The following is a 26,359-nucleotide window of genomic DNA, read 5'->3' on the forward strand; positions in this document are numbered from 1 at the left end:
ACTTCCCATATTTACTTCCATTACTGAATTGACGCTTCCTTGGTGCCTCGTCATGAACCCTAACAAATCCATTCTTTTAGTCAAGTTACGCCAAAAAACTTCCTTTCTCCACAGTCCGATTACAACCTCTTTATTGGTTATACAATCTATCAGCACACTTGCCTCTCCATCGTAGTCGATGGTCCGTGCGTAGCCGTATATGGTTATCAGTAACATGGGCTAAAATAGCCTCTGGCTGCATGGATGGTTTTACAACATTTTTCATTGTATGATCACAATTTAGGGACAGCCTATCCCATCTTCAGATGCACCTATACGTGCACATAGCAACATTTTCCAAAACTTACATCACGTCAGTGGATATACAACATAACAGCATTGCTCGTAAAACATACATTACAAGTTGTCAAGACCACCGGTCATAATATCAGGTTTAAGGATCTTGTGATTCAGTCAGAACAGGCATAAAATCAGGCAAGATCACATATTAATCCAATTTTTTTTCTAAATTTGAAATGTTAATGTCATTCCACGTTGCTGATAACGAACTTACAGTTCAATTAAACCCAGTAATAGTGGGATTACCTAACCACTCCCTACAAGCAATAAACTGTGGCGTTGACAACAAACTTCCATACAGAACCCGAGTAAAAATTAATCTGTAAGGAAGATGAGCCGTATTAAAATACCACACTGAAGGAAAACATCGCAGTACCAAAAAATAATTAATGCAGAATAATGAAATTTCGGGAATAAACTTGTCTAGGTAATATATTTAACATTGAAAGATAGCAGGTTAATGTAAGCGGGAGATAAGCCATTACAAATGATGATTTTATCTTCGAACTCTTCCATTTGGTCCGTGTTTGCATAGAAAAACAGTAATACCAGAAAATTGAGTCTGCCTTGATGCAAAACACCTTGTTATTCGTTTATTTCTTTATTCTCCCAAACTAGTTTCGGCGACAAATATCACCATCATCAGTGGGTTTTTTTAATCTAAAACGTGCAGAAAATAGCATGGTCATACAGACACAGTAGCACGTTATTACATTTTTACTATTCGTTTTGTTTTCTATGGACACTTTTATACTACTTTATTTATTGTATGTTACAGCATGTTTTAGGCAATTATTGTCGCTGTCTGCGACATATTTTCTCTGCGCTTTTTCTTTCTGTTCCGTTTTTTTACTTAATGTTGGTACATTAATAAACGGTGTACCCACCAGAACGTTGGATTCAGGCACGCAAACATTCATGCATTGTGTTGTACGGGTGCCGGATTAAGTCCCATGCATGTTCCATTTGTTCAGTCAGTACAGGGACGGCAAATGCTGTTTGTGGATGACGCCGGAGTTGTCGTCCTATGATGCTCCATGTGTGCTCCATTGGAGACAGATGTTTTGATCGAGCAGGCCAAGGCAACATGTCGACACTCTGCAGAGAATGTTGGGTTACAACAGCGGAATGGGCGAGCGTTATCCTGTTGGGAAACACCCTCTGGAATGCTGTTCGTGAATGGCAGCACAACAGGTCGAATCACCATATCGACGTACATATTTGCAGTCGCAGGCCCTCAACTGGCCTCCTCCTAACCAACACACGGCCATCACTGGCACCGAGGCAGAAGCAGCTTTCATCAGAAAACACTACAGACCTCCGCCCTGCGCTCCAATGAGCTTTCGCTTAACACCACTGAAGTCGCAAATGGCGGTGGTTTCGGGCCAGTGGAATGCACTACAGGACATGTGATTCGGAGCTGTCCTTGAGGTAACCGAACTGTAACAGTTGGTTGAGTCACTGTGGTGCCTGCTGCTGCTCAGATTGCTGCTGCAGAATTAGTGCGTTGCGTCAGAGCCGTACGCCGAGCACGATGGTATTCCGTCTCGGTATTGCCACGTTGTCATCCGGAGTCCAGACTTCTTGCTACCGTACATTCCCGTGACCACCGCTGCCAGCCGTCATGCACAGTGGCTACATTTCTGCCATATACACTCCTGGAAATGGAAAAAAGAACACATTGACACCGGTGTGTCAGACCCACCATACTTGCTCCGGACACTGCGAGAGGGCTGTACAAGCAATGATCACACGCACGGCACAGCGGACACACCAGGAACCGCGGTGTTGGCCGTCGAATGGCGCTAGCTGCGCAGCATTTGTGCACCGCCGCCGCCAGTGTCAGCCAGTTTGCCGTGGCATACGGAGCTCCATCGCAGTCTTTAACACTGGCAGCATGCCGCGACAGCGTGGACGTGAACCGTATGTGCAGTTGACGGACTTTGAGCGAGGGCGTATAGTGGGCATGCGGGAGGCCGGGTGGACGTACCGCCGAATTGCTCAACACGTGGGGCGTGAGGTCTCCACAGTACATCGATGTTGTCGCCAGTGGTCGGCGGAAGGTGCACGTGCCCGTCGGCCTGGGACCGGACCGCAGCGACGCACGGATGCACGCCAAGACCGTAGGATCCTACGCAGTGCCGTAGGGGACCGCACCGCCACTTCCCAGCAAATTAGGGACACTGTTGCTCCTGGGGTATCGGCGAGGACCATTCGCAACCGTCTCCATGAAGCTGGGCTACGGTCCCGCACACCGTTAGGCCGTCTTCCGCTCACGCCCCAACATCGTGCAGCCCGCCGCCTCCAGTGGTGTCGCGACAGGCGTGAATGGAGGGACGAATGGAGACGTGTCGTCTTCAGCGAAGAGAGTCGCTTCTGCCTTGGTGCCAATGATGGTCGTATGCGTGTTTGGCGCCGTACAGGTGAGCGCCACAATCAGGACTGCATACGACCGAGGCACACAGGGCCAACACCCGGCATCATGGTGTGGGGAGCGATCTCCTACACTGGCCGTACACCACTGGTGATCGTCGAGGGGACACTGAATAGTGCACGGTACATCCAAACCGTCATCGAACCCATCGTTCTACCATTCCTAGACCGGCAAGGGAACTTGCTGTTCCAACAGGACAATGCACGTCCGCATGTATCCCGTGCCACCCAACGTGCTCTAGAAGGTGTAAGTCAACTACCCTGGCCAGCAAGATCTCCGGATCTGTCCCCCATTGAGCATGTTTGGGACTGGATGAAGCGTCGTCTCACGCGGTCTGCACGTCCAGCACGAACGCTGGTCCAACTGAGGCGCCAGGTGGAAATGGCATGGCAAGCCGTTCCACAGGACTACATCCAGCATCTCTACGATCGTCTCCATGGGAGAATAGCAGCCTGCATTGCTGCGAAAGGTGGATATACACTGTACTAGTGCCGACATTCTGCATGCTCTGTTGCCTGTGTCTATGTGCCTGTGATCCTGTCAGTGTGATCATGTGATGTATCTGACCCCAGGAATGTGTCAATAAAGTTTCCCCTTCCTGGGACAATGAATTCACGGTGTTCTTATTTCAATTTCCAGGAGTGTATTTATGGAGTACTGCAGAAGCAACATGCAGCTCCTCGTAGTCCTATTATACGACGTCCTTCAAACTCAGCGAGGTGTTGAAAATGGCGTCTTTGTCGCCTTAAAGGCATTCTTGACTAACTCATGCCCAGTCTCAAAGGTATCTAACACTCGCGACAGTTACAACGTTAACTGAAAGACAACCTATTAGCACCACTCTTATTTGAGTGAAGTGAAATTTGGACTGACATCATCTTCGAGACCTAGAAACACGCCTACCAACTTAAGTTTACGTCGCACAACTCCTACATCTACATGGTTACTCTGCAATTTACACTTAAGTGCCTAGCAGAAGGTTCATCGAACCATTTTCATACTACTTCTCTACCATTCCACTGTCGAATGGCGCGTGGGGAGAAGGAACACCTAAATCTTTCCGATCGAGTTCTGATTTCTTTTATTTTATTATTCTCCCTAAGTAGTTGGGTGTGAATAAAATATTTTCACATTCGGAAGAGAAAGTTGGTGAATGAACACGAAACGAGCTGCCCTTCTTTGTACTTTTTCGATGTCCTCCGTCAATCCTACTTGGTAAGGATCCCACACTGCGCAGCAATATTCCAGCAGAGGACGGACAAGTGTAATGTAAGCTGCCTCTTTAGTGGGTTTGTCGCATCTTCTAAGTGTTCTGCCAACAAAGCGCAGTCTTTGTTTCGCCTTCCCCACAATATTATCTATGTGGTCTTTCCAATTTAAGGTGCTCGTAATGGTAATTCCTACGTATTTAGTCGAATTGACAGCCCTTAGATTTGTGCGACTTACCGTATACTCAAAATTTATCGGATTTATTATAGTTCAAAATGGTTCAAATGGCTCTGAGCACTATGGCATTTAACATCTGAGGTCATCAGTCCCCTCGACTTAGAACTACTTAAACCTAACTAACCTAAGGACATCACACGCATCCATGCCCGAGGCAGGATTCGAACCTGCGACCGTAGCAACAGCGCGGTTCCGGACTGAAGCGCCTAGAATCGCTCGGCCACAACGGCTGGCGATTTCTTTTAGTACGCATGTGGATGACCTCGCACTTTTCTTTGTTTAGTACCAACTGCCACTTTTCGCACCATACAGAAATTCTCTTTAGATCATTTTCTAATTGGAATTGATCGTCTGATGATTTTGCAAGACGGTAAATTACAGCGTCACCTGCAAACAATCTAAGGAGGCCTGCTCAGATTATCACCTGGATCATTTATGTAAATCGCGAACAGAAGAGGGCCTACGACACTACATTGCGGAACGCCAGATATCACTTCTGTTCTACTCAATGATTTACTGTCTATCACTAAGAACTGTCACCTCTCTGAGAGGAAATCACGAAGTCACACAACTGAGGCGATACCCCATATGCACGCAATTTGATTAATAGTCGCTTGTGAGGAACGGTATCAAAAGCCTTATGGAAATCTAGGAATATGGAATCAATCTGAGATCCCTTGTCGACAGCACTCATTACTTCATGGGAATAAACAGCTAGCCGTGTTGCACAAGAACGATATTTTCTGAATCTGTGTTGGTTATGTATCAATAAGTCATTTTCTTCAAGGTGATTCATAATGTTCGAGTACAGTATATGCTCCAGAATCCCACTGCAAACTGAGGTCAGTGATGTGGGTCTGTAATTCAATGGGTTACTCCGATTTCCTTTCTTGAATATTGGTGTGACCTGTGCTACTTTCCAGTTTTTAGGAACAGACCTTTCGTCAAGTGAGCGGTTGTATATGATTGCTAAGATAGGCACTATTGTGTCTTCATACTCTGAAAGGGACCTGATTGGTATACCATTTGGACCGGAAGACTTGCCTTTCTTAGGTGATTTGTGTTGTTTCGCAACACCTAAGATATGTACTTTTATGTCACCAATGCTAACAGCTGTTCTGGTTTCGAATTATGGAATAGTTACTTCGTTTTCTTTCGTGAGGAATCACGGAAAACTGTATTTAGTACCTCCGCTTTAGTGGCACCATCATCGGTAACATTTCCATCGCTATCGCGCAGTGACGGTATTAACTGTTTTTTGCCACTGGTGTACTTTACATACGACCAGAATCTCTTTCGGTTTTCTTCCATATTTTGAGACAATGTTTCATTGCGGAAACTATTAAAAGCATCTCACATTGACATCCGCACAAAATTTCGAGCTACCATGAAACTTAGCCAGTCTTGGGGATTTTGCGTTCTTCTGAATTTGGCATGCTTTTTTCGTTGCTTCTGCAACAGTGGTCTGACGTATTTTATGTACCATGGGGGGTCAGTCCCGTCTCTTACTAACTTATGCGGCAGGAATCTATTCATTGCTGTCGATACTGTATCTTTGAATTTGAGTCATATCTGGTCTGCACTTACATAAGTAGCTTGGAAGGAATGGAGACTCTCTCTTAGGAAGACATCAAGCGAATTTTTATCTGCTGTTATAAATAGATATATTTGGCGTTTATTTTTAGTGGTTTTGGTCGATATAGTTTTGAGACTTGCTACAATGACCTTATGTTCATTAATGCCTGTATCCGTCATGACGCTCTCTATTAGATCAGGATTATTTGTGGCTAAGAGGTCAAGTGTGTTTCCGCAACCATTTACAATTCGTGCGGGCTCATGAACTAATTGTTCAAAGCAATTCTCATAGAAAGCATTGAGTACAATTTCGGAAGATGTTTTCTGTCTACCACCGGCTTTCAACATGTATTTTCGCCAACAAATCGAGGGTAGATTGATGTGTCCACCAATTATAACTGTATGAGTGGGGTACTTATTTGTAATGAGATTCAAGTTTTCTTTGAACCGTTCAGCTATTATATCATCTGAGTCGTGGGATCGGTAGAAGGAGCCAATTATTATTTTGGTACGGCTCTTGAGTATAACCTCTACCCATAGTAATTCGCAGGAACTATCTTTTTCTACTTCACTACAAGATAAACTACTACCAACAGACACAAACACATCAGCGCCTACTTTATTGAATCTATCCTTTCTGAACACGGTTTGCACCTCTGTAAAAAATTTCAGCAGAATTTATCTCCGGCTTTAGCCAGCTTTCTGTTCCTATAACGATTTCGGCTTCATCGCTTTCTATCAGCGCTTGAAGCTCTGGTACTTTTCCAACACAGCTACGACAATTTACAACTACAATAGCGACTGTTATTTGGTTCTGCGATGTTTTTCCGCCAGTGTATTTTATGCCCCGTGGACTACATAGTCGTAGCATGAAATTAGGCAAATGCATAAGTGTAAGGACGTCAGATGGTAAAATGGAGATGCTAAAATCCGTACAATTATCTTCTTTGGGCAATGGTGAAAAGAATATAATACAACAGTAACTTTTCCTTATCATTTAAGCATTGTCAGGTAATGTTGGCAACAAACTATTCGTTTAAAAGTAAAGAACATTTAAAGTGCGAGGTGCGAGTATCATCTCTTAAAACACAAACCATTTGAGTAACTGACAACCACTGCGATAAAACTGAATGCACATTATTCTGGAATGACAGTTGTTCCTGATATGTATAAACAATGGTTGGTCTTAAGGCCATGAAACCAGAAGTCGACACGTAAATAAACAGAGCCCCGAGACACAATAAGACACTAGTCTGTGAAATGAAGATTACATGGGTAGGTCGGATAAGTAATGAGGAAGTAATGAAGAGAAGTTGGGAAAAATGAAATTTATGGTACAACTTGAGTAAAAGAGGGGATCGGTTGATGGGAAACATCCTGAGGCCTCGCGGAATTGTCAAGCGCGTCATTGTGTGGTAAAAATTGTAGAGGGAGGCCAACGATTGACTAAAGTGGACAGCGTGACACGCATGTAGGCTGCAGTAGTTACCAGCTGTACAACAGCGGAATTTCCCTACAGACGGTGCTAGCCGTCATTGTAGGGCCCGTGAGACCGTGTCTGTGGCGCCTTCTGGTTCTTTGTAGCGGCTGACGACGAATGTTAGCACATTAACCCAAGTTCCACACATCGGTGTCTGTTCCAAAACCGTGAACATGTCGAGATTTGTGCCTTCATACTACGATTTGCGGGCAGCATTGATTTTCTGTTTCCATTTGAAGAAAACTGCTGCAGAACCGCATCGAATGCTTGTCGAAGCTTTCGACGAACGAGCTGTTGGGGGGAAAACAGAGTGTATCGAGTGGTTCAAAAAATTCAAAAGTCTGATTTTGACGTAAGAAACAGCGAGCGCAAGGAACCACAGAGAGTTCGAACACAACGAACTGTAGGCCTTACTAGATGAAGATAATACTCCAACTCAACAGGAACTCACAGAACAATTGAATGTGACGCAGAAAGCCGTTTTTCTTCAGTTGAAAGCTATGGTAAAGGTGCAGAAAGTCGGATAATGACTTCCGCATGAAATGAATGAAATATAGCAAGCATATCGAATGACCACGTGTGAAATGTTGCTCGACAGATACAAAAGAAAGTCGTTACCGTGAAATAGTGACATGCGATGAAAAATGGATATATTTTCAGAATCATAAGCGTAGTAAACCATGGGTGAAGGCAGGCAAACCATCGACATCCACTGCAAGACCAAATCGCTTTGGAAAGAAGACAAAGCTCTGTGTTTGGAGGGATCAGAAGCGTATCATCTATTATGACTTGCTAAAACCTGGGAAAACCGTTAACACTCATCGCTACCAACAGAAAATGATCAATTTAAATCGAGCATTGCGTGAAAAACGACCGGAATGTGGAAAAAGACAACATAAAGTGGTACTGCCCCATGAATACCACCTACGTATTTACATCACTGGGACACTTTCTCGCTGAACAATGCTTCATTTCGTATGAAAATGAACGAAAATGGCTTGCTGACTGGTTCGCTTGGTTCAAAAATGGTTCAAATGGCTCTAAGCACTATGGGACTTCACATCTGAGGTCATCAGTCCCCTAGACTTGCAACTACTTAAACCTAACTAACCTAAGGACATCACACACATCCATGCCCGAGGCAGGATTCGAACCTGCGACCGTACCGGAAGCGCGGTTCCGGACTGAAGCGCCTAGAACCGCTCGGCCACACTGGTTGCTTCAAAAGAAGAACTTTTCTTTGGCGTGTCATTCATAGCCTGCGGGAGAGGTGGGAGAAATGTACAAATAGCAATGGACATTATTTTGAATAAAATATTTTTTATTGGTTTCAAACAACAAACGTGTAATTATTACAACCAAATTCCGGTTTCAAACTTCTACACCTGATATGTAGAGCTGAAGTACTTACACAGGATAGATTACCAGTGGAGAGCTGCACGAAACCAGTCTTTGGACAGAAGACCAGAACAACAACAATTTCATGTTATCCCCCCTCCAAAGCACAGTGTGGTAGGAACAGGGCGCGTGCCGGGGGATTTACTACATTCTCTTCGAGGCCTCCACATTATTTATGTCGAGCAGCCAGGTGACTAATTTTATGTCCGCTGAGCTTATATATGCAACTTTTAAAAAAATCTAATCCGGCGCTTTCTTTTTGCACGTCATTGGAATTTATTGCACGGTCATTAAGTAACAGCCTTAGAGCTGCAGTGGAAATACGAGGCGCCCTTCAGTCAAAGTTGCGCGTGGCTACGGGACGTATTGGTCCCCAGGGCGGGCATTCTTCTTGTGTGCGAGCCAGGCTGCGCCGTTCCTTAGGCCGAGCCCGGTTGTAATTAGCGAGACTGATATCAACAGCCGCCTTGGGGGCCGTAAATGTTCGCTGCCAACACAGAGAGCGAGCGGCGAGGAGCGGGGCCAACACGTGCTGGGGAGCCGACTTCCAGACGCACACGCTCCACACTTGTGTGCGGCACACTCAGCCGTAACCTTCCTCCCATCTGCGAAACTGAGCTGGCGGACGGGAAGCACCGTTGAAGAAAGACATGGGGTGGATTAAATGTACACTACTGGCCATTAAAATTGCTACACCACGAAGATGACATGCTACAGACGCGAAATTTAACCGACAAGAAGATGCTGTGATATGCAAATGATTAGCATTTCAGAGCATCACACAAGGTTGGCGCCGGTGACGACACCTACAACGTGCTGACATGAGGAACGTTTCCAACCGATTTCTCATACACAAACAGCAGTTTACTGGCGTTGCCTGGTGAAACGTTGTTATGATGCTACGTGTAAGGAGGAGAAATGCGTATCATCACGTTTCCGACTTCGATAAAGGTCGGATTGTAGCCTATCGCGATTGCGGTTTATCGTATCGCGATATTGCTGCTCGCGTTGGTCGCGAGATCCAATGACTGTTAGCAGAATATGGAATCGGTGGGTTCAGGAGCGTAAGACTGAACGCCGTGCTGGATCCCAACGGCCTCGTATCACTAGCAGTCGAGATGACAGACATCTTATCAGCTTGGCTGTAACGGATCGTGCAGCCCCGTCTCCATCCCTGAGTCAACAGATGGGGACGTTTGCAAGACAACAACTATCTGCACGAACAGTTCGACGACGTTTGCAGTAACATGGACTATCAGTTCGGAGATCATGGCTGCGGTTACCCTTGACGCTGCATCACAGACAGGAACGCCTGCGATGGTGTACTCAACGACGAACCTGGGTGCACGAATGGCAAATCGTCATTTTTTCGGATGAATCCAGGTTCTGTATACACCATCATGATGATCGCATCCGTGTTTGGCGACATCGCGGTAAACGCACATTGCAAGCGTGAATTCGTCATCGCCATACTGGCGTATCACCCGGCGTGATGGTATGGGGTGCCATTGGTTACACGTCTCGGTCATCTGTTGTTCGCATTGACGGCACTTTGAACACTGGACGTTACATTTCAGATGTGTTACGACCCGTGGCTCTACCCTTCATTCGATCCCTGCGAAACCCTACATTTCAGCAGAATAATGCACGACCGCATGTTGCAGGTCCTGTGTGGGCCTTTCTGGATACAGAAAACGTTCGACTGCTGCCCTGGCCAGCACATTCTCCAGATCTGTCACCAATTGAAAACGTCTGGTCAATGGTGGCCGAGCAACTGGCTCGTCACAATATGCCAGTCACTACTCTTTATGAACTGTGGTATCGTGTTGAAGCTGCATGGGCAGCTGTACCTGTACACTCCATCCAAGGTCTGTTTGACTCAATGCCCAGGAGTATCAAGGCCGTTGTTATGGTCAGAGGTGGTTGTTCTCGGTACTGATTTCTCAGGATCTATGCACCGAAATTGCGTGAAAATGTAATCACATGTCAGTTCTAGTATAATAGCTTTGTCCAATGAATACTCGTTTACTATCTGCATTTCTTCTTGGTGTAGCAATTTTAATGGCCAGTAGGGTATTAGAGGCAGTCAAATGGAAAAAGAATACATGCCACAACAGGACCTTTGAATAGTTTCATTTAAAAGTAATCACCATATGGTTTGAAATTTATCCTACTGAATGATGAGATCAGTTCCTGTTTCGTAGAATGCGGTCAACCGCTAACGGATTCACAACGGCAACCACTCTTCCTCGTCCGACTGAAACCGACCTCCACGCACGTCTTTCTTCAGGACGCCAATGACGTAAAAATCACGCCGTAAAAGATCCGGGCTCTGTGGAGGAATGTGGCAACGTTTCCCAACCAGATCGCTGAAGAGTAGCATTCGTCCTATTCACAGTGTAGTGGCAGTGTTACCGTGCAACAAGATGGACGGTCCAAGGCGCTGCAGTCATGGACTGTGCGGCTGATCCCGGCAGAGGTTCGAGTCCTCCCTCGGGTTTGGGTGTGTGTGTTTGTCCTTAGGATAATTTAGGTTAAGTAGTGTGAAAGCTTAGGGACTGATGACCTTAGCAGTTAAGTCCCATAAGATTTCACACACATTTGAACAAGATGGAGCGTTGCAAGTTTCTGCAAAGAGTCTTCATGGCGCTGCGCACTGACTGTGGTTCGACGCTCGCGGAACTGGACGAGTAGGGCCCCTACCGTAGAAGGGGGAAGTCTTCATGACCTTATGGAACTTATGTGAACACCTTTGGAGTATTTTGGCGGGGAGGAGGGGATGTTTCCACTGTTGGATTTGCCCTTTGCCCACGCTTTGTCATGCTGTCGGATGGAATCTTTCTGTTGCACCACTATGCCCTGCTTACAAAACTTATGTGTTCTTATGGTGGTTCCATTTGACACATACTGCTTATGGCAGGCAGGGTGAAACCGAATTCCACCAACAGAATTATCAGATAAAGTAGACATCCCCGCAGAGCTCATCCAAAACAGCAGTGGCAACATCAAATGGTTGAAATGGCTCTGAGCACTATGGGACTTAACATCTGAGGTCATCAGTTCTATCCCCTAGAACTTAAAACTACTTAAACGTAACTAACCTAAGGACATCACACACATCCATGCCCGAGGCAGGATTCGAACCTGCGACCGTAGCGGTCGCGCTGGCAACATCGAAAGCAGTATCTAGTTGTTACGAAGAGTGGAGTTCGGCTTCATCACCTATATGTGAAAAGATTTGCTTCTACACTGGATCATCCTTTTCACATGTCTGACATTTTTCTGTCAATGAACGTGCAGAGAAGACGCAATCCCTGATTCTCTGCCGCTTAAACGCACAGTATGGACTGCTGCACAATATTTATACGTATATCATTTATCACTTACATACGTGACAGAATTTGGTTCCTCCTCAATGCAGTTGCAATTTGCGTGGCAGATTACTCTAACGCCGAGCCGCTGTCGTAGTTAACTCACCTGTCCTGCGTGGCGAAAATAAATTGGATTTCCATCGCATTGTGAAGTGACCGTAATGTTGTTAATTTGCAAGCTATCCTGCCGTGACAGATAGCGGACATTACTTTGTCCGGCTGAGTTACGGGTGCCAACAAGAGCAGTTGTTGAAATATTGTGCAAAATGAATTTCATAAAACGGTTCATCAGGACATTTTTTACTGCGCCAGACATTGCTGGCGAACGCTATCAGACAGGTGAAAAATAAATAGATAAAAAACATGTTATGAAAAGAAATTAAGAAATTCAGCTTGCAGTTGCAAGGTAAAATTTTATTAGTTTACCTAGGTTTCGATGCCAATAATGGTAACTTCTTCAGAACAAAAATTAAATTATTTTGAGGGTCAAAGTTTGGCCATGTCAAACAATAAAATTAAAACCGAATAAAGACGCATAATCATAATGTTATGTCTGTCAAAACTAAAACTAAAAACATTAAGACAAACGTAGATATAGCTACCCCGGCCTGGAACAAGGGTCACACGTAAGCAACAAGGAAAAATCTCGTGGTGTGGAGTATTTGCAATATTTGGAAAGACGATTGGCGAATTGTAAGTAACCATAAAAAAGTTCCAGTTCCGACCACGTTAAAAACCTGTGCAATACCGACTTTTCCCTGAGTGCTAGGGGGCGGTCGCCTCCCCATCCTCCATCCCGGAGAGCCCCATCTCCTCTTCCCCTCCCTCCCTCCACCTTTGCTAGCAGGTTTCCACGCCCATGTTCGGTGGAACTCGCGAGGAACCGTAATTTCATAAATCAGTGCTGAAGGAGCTGAGTTGTGACGTCATTCACACAGACCGACGGCAAAATAACAAAATACGTACACTTCTTGCAATTCGCGGTGTGAAGGTGCAGAAGGGAACGCCACGGAATGGTTGCCAAGTTTACGAAATAATGAAGTTACAAAGAGTACACACGCTTTTCTCTCCTGACCATCGCCCGTGTAATATGTTGCTTGGACCAGAACAACTTAACCTGGAAGGAACACATGAAAAATGCCTTGGGAAGACTAACCAAAGACTGCGGTTTATTGGCAGCACACTTAGAAAATGTAATACACCTACTAAGGAGACTGCCTACACTACGCTTGTCCGTCCTCTTTTAGAATACTGCTGCACGGTGTGGGATCCTTACCAGATAGGACTGACGGAGTACATCGAAAAAGTTCAAAGAAAGGCAGCACGTTTTGTATTATCGTAAAATATGGGAGAGAGTGTCACAGAAATGATACAGGATTTGGGCTGGACATCATTAAAAGAAAGGCGTTTCTCGTTGCGTCGGAATCTTCTCACGAAATCCCAATAACCAACTTTCTCCTCCGAATGCGAAAATATTTTGTTGACGCCGACCTACATAGGGAGGAAGGATCACCACGATAAAATAAGGGAAATCAAAGCTCGTACGGAAAGATATAGGTGTTCATTCATTCCGCGCGCTATACGAGATTGGAATATTAGAGAATTGTGAAGGTGGTTCGATGAACCCTCTGCCAGGCACTTAAATGCAGAGTATCCATGTAGATGCAGATGTAGATGAAATTCGAATGTATACTTGACGAAAGAAATTTCCGACTTTTGCTGCGTTGGAGCACTGAAATAACACATTGACGAATGATGAAAGTTTGTGCTGAAGCGGGATTGGAAAGTGGAGTTCCCGCTTTACGCCAATGGTCGCCAAATCGTTTCGGCTATCCGAGCACGACTCCCAAGCGACGCAAATCTCCTTAGGCCACACACTACACAGCAGTGTCCCTTTCCATTATTCCTCTTTGCTCGCAGCCCTGCTGTATTCCCGCGACAAGTCCGGACGTTATTCTGCATATGCAGTGAAAGATCGATATGCCGTCACGTGCATATATTATACAGGTAGGTGCGCCTACATAATTCGAATGCAAACAGGTCCGAGTCTTCCAGCTGTTTTTGTTATTCAATCAGAAAGGCGTGCGTGGGCGAGCGGGTGAAAACCTGCTCGGAGCGACCTACAAACGCAGTGTGCGCCTCGTAAACGAAAGCAGACCTGTGACCGAGCGGCTGACGTAAGCGCTTCCAGGCGGATGAGAATAGCCTAATGCGTCGTTACGAAACACGCTGCGAGACAAGAACGGCTTCAAAAATCCGTGGACACCCGTTTACAATTTTCTAATTATATGTTCACAGAATGAAGGATCCTTAGCGCTAGGACGACATTAAACATTCTATCTCATAAAAATAATCCTTACAGTCTTATATTATGCGGAATTGACCACAAGACGTTACGAGAGGCGGACGCGGCAGTATAATAAGAGGCTGGAAGTACTATGTTGCCAGCAGAGAAGCTATAACGGCGGAATGGGTCCGTCGGGAGAGCTCAGTCACTCCGAACGTCATCTTGTCATTTGGATACCACCTGAATAAGAAATCCATCAGGGATATTTCAGCCACTGTAAATCCGGCTATTTTGTAGCTACAGTGGTTCATAGATCCTTCATCACTGTATACGCAAGGTTATATTGGAAAGTTTCCAAACAGTCTTTCTCATCGAGTCTTCCCAGTTAACAAGTGTTCGCTTTCTGCACTATTTTTTCCCAATTTATGTTCGACTAAAGTGGTTAAAAAATCGGTTCAGGTTTTTCTGGAGGCGATCTGCATGAACTACGGTTCATTCCACCTGGCGGAGATGTTTTGTGTGGCATCTGTACTCCTCTTTTTATGTGGACTGCATTGTAGTACTGCGTTTGATAGGGAGCCAACTTCTTAGACGTGGATTCTATTATAATACGGCTATGCTGAGTGAAGTCTTTCACTATGTGGAGTGCTTTACCACTGTCTCTGCCCTTTACATTTTGATTCGCAGTGATTTCCTACGGTTCCCTACGTATATCATTGGAGCATGAGTGTCCATTACCACTGTTTCCGCTCTACATGCTCTAATTTGCAAATTCTATTGGAAAGTTGTGGTAAGTGCCTATGGGAAATTCCGATTGCAACGCGATTATCGTGATTTGACTATTTATTGACACATTCACGGATTCAGAAAATATCGTTCTTCTGAAACACAACTAGCTGTTTATGCTCATGAATTAATAAGTGCTATCGACAGGGGATGTCAAATTGATTCCATATTTTTAGATTTCCAGAAGGCTTTCGACACCGTTCCTCATAAGCGTCTTCTGACCAAACTGCGTGCCCACGGAGTATCGCCTCAGTTCTGCGACTGGATTCGTGATTTCCTGTCAAAAAGGCCACAGTTCGTAGTAATAGGCGGAAAGTCAACGAGTAAAACAGAAGTAACATCCGGCGTTCCCCAGGGAAGTGTTATAGGCCCTCTATTGTTCCTGACCTACATTAACGACATAGGAGACAATCTGATTAGCCGTTCTAGATTGTTTGCAGATGATGCTATCATTTACCGTCTTGTAAAGTCATAAGATGATCAAAACGACTTGCAAAATGATTTAGATAAGATATCTGTATGGTGCAAAAAGTGGCAATTGACCCTGAATAGCCGGCCGCGGTGGTCTAGCGGTTCTAGGCGCGCAGTCCGGAACCGCGCATCTGCTACGGTCGCAGGTTCGAATCCTGCCTCGGGCATGGATGTGTGTGTTGTCCTTAGGTTAGTTAGGTTTAAGTAGTTCTAAGTTCTAGGGGACTAATGACCAAAGATGTTAAGTCCCATAGTGCTCAGAACCATTTGAACCATTTGACCCTGAATAAGGAAAAGTGTGAAGTTATTCAGATGAGTACTAAAAGAAATCAGCTAAATTTCGATTACGCGATAAGTCACACAAATTTGAAGGCTCTAAATTCAACTAGATACTTAGGGATTACAATTATAAATAACCTAAATTGGAACGATCACATAGATAATATTGTGGGTAGAGCAAGTCAAAGACAGCCATTCACTAGCAGAACACTTAGAAGGTGCAACACGTCTACTAAAAAGACTGCTTACACCACGCTTGTCCGCCCTATTCTGGAGTATTGCTGTGTGGCGTGGGATCCGCATCAGGTGGGACTGACGGATGACATCAAAAAAGTACAAAGAAGGGCAGCTCGTTTTGTATTATCTCGAAATGGGGGAGATAGTGTCACAGACATGACACGTGCATTGGTGTGGCAATCATTAAAACAAAGGCTTTTTTCGTTGCGACGGGATCTTCTCTCGAAATTTCAACCACCCGTTTTCTCCTCCGATTGCGAAAACATTCTGTTGGCACGCACCTACAAAGGGACAATCATCATGACGACAAAGTAAGAGAAATCAGGGCTAGCAAAGAAAAATTTAAGTGCTCGTTTTTCCTGCGTGCCATTCGAGAGCGTAGCGGTAGACAGACAGCTTGAAGGTGGTTCATTTAATCCTCTGCCAGCACTTTATTGTGAATATCAGAGTAACCACGTAGATGTAGACGTAGACGGATACTGCAAACGGGTCGCCTGGTAGGATGAATCGGGATACCCCGTCATCCAGGCGAACGGCTACTGGAAACATACACTGCGTCACCGACGCAGTCCGCTGGGGGCATTATTGTTATGTTGTACGAGACACTCGTCTTGACTTGTGTGGGACATGCGGTAGCAGTCAAACCCTCAGTGACGACGCAGACTACGTCAACATTATTACGGGCTATCTGCATTACTTGTGTCTTGAGGATTTCCCCGTTGCCTACGGTTTCTTCCAACTGTATAACAGTCGGTGTCACAAGCCCAATAACGTGCTATGTTGTTTTTGGAGTATGATAGAGAACTCAAGCTGACGTCTTGGTCAGCAAATCAGACTGATCTGAACGCGATAAAACTCGTCTGGGACACAAGCCGACGCCAACTCGGCGCCCACAATCCACTAGCCGCCAATTTACGGGCATTTCATGACTCGCGTGTAGAAATCTGGGCCGCGCGGGATTAGCCGAGAGGTCTGGGGCGCTGCAGTCGTGGACTGTGTGGCTGGTCCCGGCGGAGGTTCGAGTCCTCCCTCGGGTATGGGTGTGTGTGTTTGTCCTTAGGATAATTTAGGTTAAGTAGTGTGTAAGCTTAGGGACTGATGACCTTAGCAGTAAGTCCCATAAGATTTCACACACGTTTGAACATTTGAACATAGAAATCTGGTGCCACTTACGGACGAAAACCTGCCAAGGACTTGCCGAGTGCATGCCACGCAGTGTAAATTCTATACGAATCAGAGAGTAAAAACGTATTATGTATGCAAAATCTTTGCATGGTCACCACTTATACTGCTTAAATGAATACTTGTTAGATAATAGCTGCAGGAAAGAAAGAAAACGAATTTAACGTCCCGTCGACGTCGAGGTCATTGGAGACAGAACACAGGCTCGGTCTGTTTCGCACACAGAATTTGCTCAAATCTATTTAGGGAAATCACAGACAACTACATGTGAATGCGTGTACTGCCGTCTGGTGGCCGGCCGCGGTGGTCTCGCGGTTCTAGGCGCGCAGTCTGGAACCGTGCGACTGCTACGGTCGCAGGTTCGAATCCTGCCTCGGGCATGGATGTGTGTGATGTCCTTAGGTTAGTTAGGTTTAAGTAGTTCTAACAAGGGAACCTCCCCATCGCACCCCCCTCAGATTTAGTTATAAATTGACACAGTGGATAGGTCTTGAAAAACTGAACACAGATCAATCGAGAAAACAGGAAGAAGTTGTGTGGAACTATGAAAAAAATTAGTAAAATATACAAACTGAGTAGTCCATGCGAAGATAAGCAACATCAAGGTGAATGTTAGCTACGGAGCGCCGTGGTCCCGTGGTTAGCGTGTGTAAATGCGGAACGAGAAGTCCTTGGTTCGAGTCTTCCCTCCACTGAAAATTTTACTTTCTTTATTTTCGCAAAGTTATGATCTGTCCGTTCGTTCATTGATGTCTCTGTTCACTGTAATAAGTTTAGTGTCTGTGTTTTGCGACCGCACCGCAAAACCGTGCGATTAGTAGACGAAAGGACGTGCCTCTCCAATAGGAACCGAAAACTTTTGATCGCAAGGTCATAGGTCAACCGATTCCTCCACAGGAAAACACGTCTGATATATTCTTTACGACACTGGTGACGGCATGTGCGTCACATGACAGGAATATGTTGTCGACCCACCTAACTTGCACACTTGGTGAATGGGTAAAAGGATTCTTCTACCTTGCCCGATTTAGGTTTTCTTGTGGATGTGATAATCACTCCCAAAAAAGTTATGAAAACATAAGAGTTTGTCACATAAACTGCAACAAATGAATGCAACAGTTTCACAGTCGCACAGTTTTCCCTGTGCTCTGTCAAAACATATGTTTTTTACGTTTTCAAATGTTTCCGTGCGTAGACCGTCACATCCTGCATATGTCCAAGCAAATCTGAACATGTCCTGGAATTTTGGAGAGCGAAGTTGATTATGTGTGAGTGCCTGAAGTTTGATAATTATCTGAAAATAAAAAATTAAACTTTTCACTCGAGGGAAGACTTGAACCAAGGACCTCTAGTTCCGCAGCTGCTCACGCTAACCACGGGACCACGGCGCTCGCAAGCTAACACTCTCCTTGATGTTGCCTACCTTGCGCATGGACTACTCAGTTTGTATATTTTGCTTATTTTTTTCATAGTTCCACACAACTTCTTCCTGTTTTCTCGATTGATCTGTGTTCAGTTTTTCAAGGCCTATCCCTGTGTCAACTTATAACTATATCTGAGGGGGGTGCGATGGGAAGGTTCCCTTGTAAGTTCTAGGGGACTGATGACCACAGCAGTTGAGTTCCATAGTGCTCAGAGCCATTTGAACCATTTTTGAGCCGTCTGGTGTTGACCTTCGTTGCCAAACTATACACAACATTTGTTTATATGCACAGACTCTGTTTCCACAAGCTAAAAATTATTTTCAGGATATTTCCTGTATAGTTATCTGCTGCTGTTCTATATAGTTCGGCTACAAACTAGGACGTGGGATGACGACAGTTCGCTTTGAGAATACTGGTATTTTGATGGATTTATTTTGATGTTTAATAAACTTTTAAGAAAATGAGCACGTGCGAGTAGATCTCGCGATCTGAGGTTTCCGTGCAAACTTAACTGTGTATACAGACAGTTCATCCATTCCGGAAACGGAGAATCTCTGTGATTTTTGCCTGTTATCGACAGTGATACTGGCAAAATATCGGTCCCTGGAGTTCCGAGACTTTCGTGTGATATAATTACAAATTAAAGATTTTTCTGATATTTTCCTTTACTTGCATTGTGTACCCACTTCTTCTAAATTTCGTTATTCTAGGTCAACCGTAAGTACGCTACAGGGTATGATGAGTGAGTTTCTGAGTATCAAAGTATGCGGCAGAAACGGCCGTATCATTTGACTGCATTGACTTAGACGCTTGAATGTTTTACACCGCCAAGGACTGCAGACCTCAGTGTGCGCCGTACTCGTAAATTTCAATTTGATAGTCTACTCGAACCTGAGAAAAATGTTTTCTAACAGCTGGATAGACACACAGACAGATGGACAACAAAGAGATCCCATAAATGTTCTGTTTTTATCGATTGAAGTATGGCACCCTACAAATGAGAAAACTCATTCAGTGACTGCTTCAATTTTAAATCATAACTAATACCACAGAAATCATCATGTAGATTAAAAAAAGTCATTAGTAGCTTAAAGAGGTCAAAAGAAACTGCCACGTTATTAATAGCTTTCCCCGAGGCACTTATTCACTTCCCTCAGAACATCAGCGTTCCACGGAACACATTTTGGGAAACATTGGACTAGGACGTTATCGAACACATAAAACAGTAATCACGTCTTATAATTAACAAAAAATGATTTAAATTACTTCATTACAAAAACAAAAATCACGTATAACTTATTATGAGTATATTACCATCAAAAGCAATGTTTAAAGAACAACGAAGTTCTCAATATGCGGCATTGACAGGCATCACAATCATCAGTTGATTACGTTATTGATAAAAGGCCACAGATTGCGTCATAAACTTGAATGCACTAAACATACTAATTACTCCTACAAAATGTCATTACTTACCATGAGCCGTCGCCATCCGTTTAGAACGAGAGGAACGACAAAGATTCGTTGAGATGTCGTGGTTTCTGACGTCGTAAAGAGTGATCTTCGGCGTGCTTCATCTCCTATAACCTTAGACATTGACAAAGGCAATGGATATAACTATTCAAATTCTGTGCAATACAGCTTCGGCGACATCTGAACTGTTTGTTCGTATCCGCGGCAACGGCTGTCGTGTCAGGCAGTGACGTCATCAGAACATTGTCAGAGTCCGTTTTAACGTACGTCCACCGGGATCTCTTTTCGTCGTCCACTGCGGCCATGTAGGAGCAAGAGTGAACTCGCCCAAGTTGACTGAAGGCAATCAATGAGCGCTCACGTTTGCATTCACCATGACAACGAACAGCGTGAGTGGTTTTCCGTTATGGACACAGGCTCCCACGATACTGTTAGCTACATAATCGGGAATAGAGTAAATCTGCTTCAAACGCCAGGAGAACAGCTTTCATGCAACATTTGCAAGAGGTGCGGCACTGGCGCAGTTTGGCAAACATGAGCTTACGAGAGAAAAATATTAGTCAGCCATAGTGACATTAGCTTCATATTCGCACGTACAGAGATTTTACAAATAAGTAAAATGTTTGCAAAATAAGGCCGCATCACATTCACGACAGCAAGAAAATATTCCAGTCATGAATAATTAAGTTTTAGAATTAATGGTCTAAGACCTCGTTCTCCTGCGACCTCCAATATTTGGAAATAGAGTAAGGCCCGATTGCACCCGTCCGCTTTGACGAATGACGTCATATTACGCGAAAGGCGATCGTTAGGCCTAGTTACTAACAAGGGAACCTCCCCATCGCACCCCCCTCAGATTTATTATAAGTTAGCACAGTGGATAGGCCTTGAAAAACTGAACACAGATCAATCGAGAAAACAGGAAGACGTTGTGTGGAACTATGAAAAAATAAGCAAAATATACAAACTGGGCAGTCCATGGGCAACATAGGCAACATTAAGGGCGATGTGAACACAGGAGCGTCGTGGTCCCGTGGTTAGCGTGAGCAGCTGCGGAATGAGAGGTCCTTGGTTCAAGTCTTCCTTCGAGTGATAATTTTAATTTTTTATTTTCAGACAATTATCAAAGTTCAGGCAGTCACACATAATCAACTTCGCTCTCCGAAATTCTAGGACATGTTCAGATTGGCTTGGACATATGCAGGATTTGACGGTCTACACACGGAAAAATTTGAAAACGTTAAAAACATATGTTTTGACAGAGCACAGGGAAAAGTGTGCGAGTGTGAGACTTTTGGATTCATTTCTTGCAGTTTATGTGACAAACTCTTATGTTTTCATCACTTTTTTGGAAGTGATTATCACATCCACAAGAAAACCTAAATCGGGCAAGGTAGAAGAATCTTTTTACCCATTCGCCAAGTGTGCAAGTTAGGTGGGTCGACAACATATTCCTGTCATGTGACGCACATGCCGTCACCAGTGTCGTATAGAATATATCAGACGTGTTTTCCTGTGGAGGAATCGGTTGACCTATGACCTTGCGATCAAATATTTTCGGTTCCCATTGGAGAGGCACGTCCTTTTGTCTACTAATCGCACGGTTTTGCGGTGCTGTCGCAACACACAGACACTAAACTTATTCCAGTGAACAGAGACATCAATGAACGAAAGGACAGATCATAACTTTGCAAAAATAAAGTAAGTAAAATTTCCGCTCGAGGGAAGACTTGAACCAAGGACCTCTCGCTCCGCAGCTGCTCACGCTAACCACGGGACCACGTCGCGCCCATGTTCACATCATCCTTGATGTTGCCTATGTTGCTCATGGGCTACTCAGTTTGAATATTTTACTTATTTTTTCATCGTTCCACACAACTTCTTCCTGTTTTCTCGATTGACCTGTGTTCAGTTTTTCAAGGCCTATCCACTGTGCCAAATTATAACTAAATCTGAGGGGGTGCGATGGGGAGGTTCCCTTGTAAGAGACAACAGATAACTTCTTCATTTGTGTGGTCATATTGTCCGTAGTTGCTTTAAATTTCCTGAGGGTGTCTTCTTTCCGTCTATATAACTACAACAAAATGCGTGATTTTTTTTCCGCCAGATGTGTTTCGCTCTATTGAGGTAAAGCATCGTCAGAGGTCTGTAATTAAAGATCTTTACAATTTGATTTGTTTTTAAATTGAGAAGTAAACCTTTAATAATTTGTTGTTATTTTTCTGCTTGCTTTCTCGCCTACATCAAATGGTTCAAATGGCTCTGAGCACTAAGGGACTCAACTGCTGAGGTTATTAGTCCCCTAGAACTTAGAACTAGTTAAACCTAACTAACCTAAGGACATCACAAACATCCATGCCCGAGGCAGGATTCGAACCTGCGACCGTAGCGGTCTTGCGGTTCCAGACTGCAGCGCCTTTAACCGCACGGCCACTTCGGCCGGCTTCGCCTACATCAGGAAATGGCGTCTGCCGCCTAGTGATGCCTACAGACTAATTTAGCCGGCCGCTGTGGGCGATCCGTTCTAGACGCGTCAGTCCGGAACCGCGCTGCTGCTACGGTCGCAGGTTCGAATCCTGCCTCGGGCATGGATGTGTGTGATGTCCTTAGGTTAGTTAGGTTTAAGTAGTCTAGGGGATTGATGACCTCAGATGTTAACTCCCATAGTGCTTAGAACCAAGTCTAATTTAGTACCAGGACAATTACATTCTTCAAGCTGGTGACGACAAGACTGATCGTTGTTCATAAACAACCGTAAAGGACAGGCAAAGCATTTCAATTGGCGAAGAAAATGACATCAACTGTGGGAATGAAAGAGTTTGTGAAGTGACAAACTTTAAAAGAAAGTTAATGAAAATAAGGTCATTCCACAGAAACCAATATATCTAAAAATAGGATACGCGAGTACATCTGGAATAAACGGAACGAAAATATACCCAAAATACAAAATTGGAAACGAATAATCAGCTTGACTTACTTAGCTCAAACGAAGACAGTGACACTAGACATAACCCTCACAATAAAAAGCAAGATGTCAAGAAATTACTCACACGAATTTGTCTAGAATAAACAAAACATAAAAGTACAAAAATCACATAACTGGAACAGAATTTTTCTCTTGGGATACATAGTTGAAAAGAAGACAGCGATAGACAACAAACTGAACCGAGAGAAACAACATCGAAATATTCCTCAGGTCTATATAAAATGAAACACATGTATCGATACCAAAAACATAGCCCTGTATATGAAAATAACGACACACAAAATTGAAAATAAATTTCCCATAGAGAAACAAAATTGAAATCGCGATACAAATAAAAATTAACAAGTCAATAACCATAAAGAAAAATAAATAAAAAATATATGCCAGAAACTCAATCCACCTTAAGTAAATCATAGCTACAAACCACATCACCCAAAAGAACCACCAGTAACAACACGACATGTAACGCGAAAATCCATGTCAGCATTGGACCACTCTACTGGTCGACCTCGGAGCTAATCCCTTCCTGCATCAGTAACCTCACCATCATCCACCTACTGCTTCCCGCGGAGTGCGTCCTCCATGGAGCGAAACAGATAGAAGTCCGAAGGTGCGAAATCCGGGTGGGTGGCTGACGGAGAACAGTCCAATGAAGTTTTGTGTGCTCCTCTCGGCTGCACAGACTTGTTCGGGCCTTGCGTTGTCATGGAGAAGTTCCTATGCATTTTTGTGGCAATGAATACGCTGATGTCGTTTCTTGAATTTGAACAACACACTTCCGAGTTAATCTTTGCACCACGAGGGAGGGCAACATACAGAATAATCCCTTCAGAGTCTCTGAAGATCGTCGCCATGAGTTTACTGGCTGTGGGGGAGACTTTGAACATTTACTTCGGTGGAGAGGTGGTGGGGCGCCACTCGCGGATTGCCATTTTGTTTCCAGTTCGAAGTGATGAGCGCATATTTCATCACCTGTGACGATGTTCGACAGAAAAATTGTCACGACCAGCCTCGTAACGCGCAAGCAGCTTCGCACAGATGGTCCTTCGTTGCTTTCTATGGTCTTGTGTTAGGTGGCGAGGAACCGACCGGTCACACACCTTTGAGTACCTTAACTGGTGAACGAGTGTGTCAGTACTACCAACAGAGACGTCCAGTTGTGCAGCGAGGTGTTTGGTTGTGATCCGTCGATCAACTCGAATGAGAGTGTTCGCACGTTCTGTCTTTGAAGGAGTCACAGCTGTCTACGGACGGCCTGTACGCGGGAGATCGGGAGACCTTGTTCCGCCAATGAGAGGCACCTTGACCAACAACTCTTTTTACTACCAGACCTCTGTAGACATTCTGCAAGCGGCTATGAATATCTACGATGTCTTGCTTTTCGCCAAAAGAAACTCAGTGACAGCTCTCTGATTGGAACTCACCTCCGTTACAGACGCTATTTTGAAGGCTTCGTATAGCGCCTTCTATCAAAGTTTCATGGAATTATATGGGCTTCACGGGAAAACTCCATGATGTCACACAACTAATTCCGCATTTTTTGAACGGAAAGTGGCCGAGAAAAAAATGTGTTGCATTAATTATTGAAAGCCCTTAGTAGTTTCTAAGAGAAGAATGGGAAGGAAACTGTATCCAGTTTCCATTTGGAGTGGGGTATGTCGTAAACGGGGCGACCGGTGTGGCCGAGCGGTTCTAGGCGCTTCAGTCCGGAACCGCGCTCCTGCTACAGTCGCAGGTTCGAATCCTGCCTCGCGCATGGATGTGTGTGATGTCCTTAGGTTAGTTAGGTTTAAGTAGTTCTAAGTCTAGGGGACTGATGACCTCAGATGTTAAGTCCCATAGTACTTAGAGCCATTTGATTTTGTCGTAAACGGCCATTGCTCACAGTGGTACATGCACGTCTTCTTTGGGCCACCGAACAGAAACTAGACAGTAGGTGGCTGGAGACGTGTAGTGTGGTCCGACGAGTCGCGATTTCGCCTCTTTTCAGCTGATACGAGGCGAAGGCTGCACCGGTTGTGTAATGATGTGTTTGACTGGCAGTGTATGTAGGGTGTAGTGCCAGCTGGAGGTACTTTTTGACGTTTTCTGGGTGCTTTCCCTCCCACTATTTGAATCATGATATAAAACCCTGTAATTTCCCCGAAACCTGGGAAAATCACTCGCAGTTCCTACACTATTTAGTCTCGTTTATGTGACCACCCCCCCCCCCCCCCCCAAGAACGTGAATAACCGCCTTTTGCAGCGTGGATCGCTGCGGGATGAGAAAGAATAGTGTCAGTGAGATTCTGGAAGGTACTGACATATGTGTAGAGCCATTCCGATTCCAGTGCCATCGCAAGCTGAGCTAGATTTCTCGTCTGAGGATCCATGGTGCGAACAGCCCGATCGGGTGGTCCGAAAGATTCACAATTGAGCGTAAATCCGGGAATTATGGTGGCCAGAGGAGTACGATAAACTCATCTTGCTACTCTTACAAGGGAACCTCCCCATCGCACCCCCCTCAGATTTACTTATAAGTAGGCACAGTGGATAGGCCTTGAAAAACTGAACACAGATCAATCGAGAAAACAGGAAGAAGTTGTGTGGAACTATGAAAAAAATTAGTAAAATATACAAACTGAGTAGTCCATGCGAAGATAAGCAACATCAAGGTATTTGTTAGCTCCGGAGCGCCGTGGTCCCGTGGGTAACTGCGGAACGAGAGGTCCTTGGTTCGAGTCTTCCCTCCACTGAAAATTTTACTTTCTTTATTTTCGCAAAGTTATGATCTGTCCGTTCGTTCATTGATGTCTCTGTTCACTGTAATAAGTTTAGTGTCTGTGTTTTGCGACCGCACCGCAAAACCGTGCGATTAGTAGACGAAAGGACGTGCCTCTCCAATGGGAACCGAAAACATTTGATCGCAAGGTCATAGGTCAACCGATTCCTCCACAAGAAAACACGTCTGATATATTCTATACGACACGGCATGTGCGTCACATGACAGGAATATGTTGTCGACCCACCTAACTTGTACACTTAGCGAATGGGTAAAAAGATTCTTCTACCTTGTCCGATTTAGGTTTTCTTGTGGATGTGATAATCACTCCCAAGAAAGTGATGAAAACATAAGAGTTTGTCACATAAACTGAAAATAAAAAATTAAACTTTTCACTCGAGGGAAGACTTGAACCTAGGACCTCTAGTTC

This window comes from Schistocerca nitens, chromosome 9 (genome assembly GCF_023898315.1).
Source record: "Schistocerca nitens isolate TAMUIC-IGC-003100 chromosome 9, iqSchNite1.1, whole genome shotgun sequence".
NCBI lineage: Eukaryota > Metazoa > Arthropoda > Insecta > Orthoptera > Acrididae > Schistocerca > Schistocerca nitens.